Source organism: Buteo buteo, chromosome 13, assembly GCF_964188355.1.
Source record: "Buteo buteo chromosome 13, bButBut1.hap1.1, whole genome shotgun sequence".
NCBI classification, from domain to species: Eukaryota; Metazoa; Chordata; class Aves; order Accipitriformes; family Accipitridae; genus Buteo; species Buteo buteo.
In genome coordinates, this window is record NC_134183.1 from 17,672,412 (window position 1) to 17,675,773 (window position 3,362).

The following is a 3,362-nucleotide window of genomic DNA, read 5'->3' on the forward strand; positions in this document are numbered from 1 at the left end:
TGCTTGCCCTGCTTCTGCAAATATGGCTTATGTGGGTATGATATTCCGGGAGGACTGACCTTCCCAGTGCAAAATCTGAGCCTGCTTTCCATGGGTGGATCTCAGAGGAAGATAACTTCAGGGTTCCCAGTAGCATGGGGGTCGAACACAACCCTACTCATCTCCAGGCTTCAGCAGACACCTCCTCTGCTGTCTCAGAAATGCTTCTCCAGGAGCATCCTCGAATCTTGGGGAGCCTCTTTGTTAGAGGGGAGACCTCCAGTCGGTAAGTTCCTGCAGTGCAATTGCGTAATTAAATAATCCTCGGGATGTTTTGAGAGGATTTTCACAGTAGTGTTTATTATGTAAACTCCAGGCTGCTCTTAATGTCCTGGCTGCTGTCTGAAAGGGAGCAAGGGGGGAAGCAGCACCTTGTTCTTTGCATCAGCCCAGACTTTAATAAGCAGTTGAGTTGTGTGGAGCTCACAGCAGAGTGGCTGAGATGAAAATCTGGCAGGTGACACCACCATCCCGTAGGAAATCAGTCACGGGCCCGTTCTCTACTTTCTTACCACTTCTGCACTGGGAGGGCATGGACCAGGGTGTGTGCGAGGCCAGTGTACAATGTCACGAGAGCGAACCAGCGTGTCCTGCTTCCCCCAGGACTTTGTGCAGGTTTATATGGTTGACCCATGATATCACTGCACTCACTAATCGTCTGGTGTGAAAGCAGCACGCCTGTTGCTAATATTGAAGAAAAAGTGTTTCCTTTGGTACTTTTGAAGGACACAGCTGAGCAAGAGCTCTGTGTGATATCCCACAGCTGCCTCTTTTGGTTCTGTCCCATGTAAATTAAATCGCCCTGCTCTAGCTGGCCATGGTGCCTCTGGACAGCACAGCCTGTGTGCCATGGGATGTCACCCATGGGAGCTGCTCCCGGTGGGGATGCTGGGTGGGGGACAGCAGGCTGGGCCAGCTCCACGCGGTGGCCCCAGCCCTGTCACTGCTTGGCCCTTCACGTTGCATGAACCGGGCAGAAAATGATTAATTAGTTTTCACTTGGCTCAAGCTCACTGCTGAATCTGTGTGTGCCTTGGAAAGCTGTGGACAGACCTGGCCTGAAACCAGGGAGCCTGGAGACAAATTGGGAAGATGGAGAAACTCAAAACAAAACGTGATCCACTAAAACAAAGGAACAACATTTCCCAACTTCAGATTGTTAGAAAGGTTCATTTGGGATTTAATTTGGCTGGGAGCGATGGTGAACCAGCTCCTTTCCAGCTTCAGGCCATGGGCAGATGGTCTCTCCTGGGTCCAGCTGTCCCCACTGGGGCTGTAGCACTGCAGCTGTTGGGGGTTCCCATGCATGTGGCTCCCGATGATGGTGGGGAAGGTCTTTGGAGGGTGCGTTTCTGGCCCGGCTATTCCCCAAAAGCCACCCATAGGGGTGCCACCCTCCCCAGCTTGCTCCCATCTCAGGCATGTTGCTGCAGGGCTAGCGATGCTGCCACATGTGTGACCGTTTCCAAATGATTTGCACATGTTGGTAGTTGCCTAGAAAGAGCTTTTTCTCCTGTTTTCTGTGCTTGTGTTTTGCTTCCTTCATGTGCATCTTGGTGTCTTCCCCCAGGGAAGGAAACATCAAGTGGGTTTTATGCCTCAAACAAGTTGGGGCATGAGCCAGGGCTGGAGCAGAGACCCCTTTGGCAGTGGGATGGTCCCCCAAGTCATCGGCCACCATGTAGGGCAAATGCTTTGCACAGCACCAGTGTCCGGGTTTTGCCAAGAGTCTGCTGAAACCTCCATGGTGTCCAATGCGAGGAGGGTGCAAGTCCCTGTGTCACTGGGCTGAAGCCAGAGGTAGCTGTGGTTGCTGATCACCCCTAGTCCTTGTGCAGCTCCCTGGATGCCTCCAAGCTTGCCCCTGCTCACTGTCCAGGTCCCTGGGGCCCTCCCTGGTCCTCTCCAATGCCACACCATCTCCTGACTCTTTCTGGGGTTTGCTCTAGGAGAAGAGGAGACATCCACCCAAATCCCTCAGGAGAGCGGTCTCCCATTAGCAGGTTGACTTTTTGTTATCAAATGTCTTTTTGGGGCAGCACTTGGAGCTGGTAGCATCAGTGCAGGGAGACAGCACTGAGAAAGCACTTTCTCCCAGCAGACACACGTGCTGGCCAGCCATTTATCTGGAGCATCCCTGTCCACCAACTTGGGCTCCAGGTGTCTCACAAACTAGATCCTATGTGGGGTCTGTACCATAAGCAGCATGTACATGGTAGCCGTCGGCTTCATCTAGACTGTGTCTAAGCTGCCTTCTGCCTGCAAAGCAGGGTCCAGTGCTGCAGGGATGGGCAACGTAACCCCAAGCGCCCCGGGCTACCTCCCTTCTCCACGGAGTGGACGTGAGACTGCGGTTTTGCTCTGTCCCTTTGAACGGCTCCTTTAGTTGCCTCCCACCTCCTCTGCAGGCGGGTTGGAGGGCAGACCTTCATTTTATGGAGTGGGAAAGTACTTTAGTTCAGCTATTTCACACAGTGAGGGGAAGTCACGGAAAGGGGAGGTCATGTTCCTGTCCTCCAGGCACCATCCAGTCCCTCTGGGTCTGCAGAGAGGTGGTGCACGGCAAAGGTTCCTTGCTGCCTGCAGGACCGGCAGGGCTGGCACGTGGCGGGACGGAGCCACCTCAGTCCCTACACAGCACAGATTTGGGGTCAAACTGGCAGCCAGGGTCTGCAGGGGCAGACCGTTGGTATAACTGCACCCAGGTGGCAATTGCAAACCACGGTGCTGGTTTTCTGCCTGCACGGACGCACACAGCCGCTGCAGCGGGAGATGTTCCCCAGGGTGCCCCGGCTGGCTGCGGTGCTGCGGGCATGCCAGCGCGCTGCAAATCCTCGTCCTGGGGAGGGACGCAGACCGGCTGGTTTCATGTCTGGCTGTTGACAGGCTCCGGCGATGTCTCTGTGACTTGCTCTCTCTCTTTGCACCGCTTTGACGCCACGCTGAGGCTGGTCTTAAGGGAGACGTCTGTTAGCTCACAGGGTGAGCTGGGATGGAGGCTGCAGGATTTGTGTGCTGCTTCCTTGCTTTGCAGGAGGAGAAGCTGGGGAAGGGCAAGAACCCAAGCCTCTGGGAAGCTCTGGCACCCTTTGTGCTTCCCTGCAAAGATTTGGGGAGGATCCCCCAAGGCAGGAAGATCATTTGGGGGGGGGAGTTGCTGTTTACTTTGGTGGCACAGGTGTCGAGTGCAGGTTTTTAATGTCTCTAAGCATGAGCGTCCGCCGTGGCATTGTTCCCGCAGCCCTGGCTGTGCGCTCTCAAGGCTGCTGCAGGCTGTACTAAAAATAGGACGCAAACATCATCCCTCCGCCACCATCCAATCA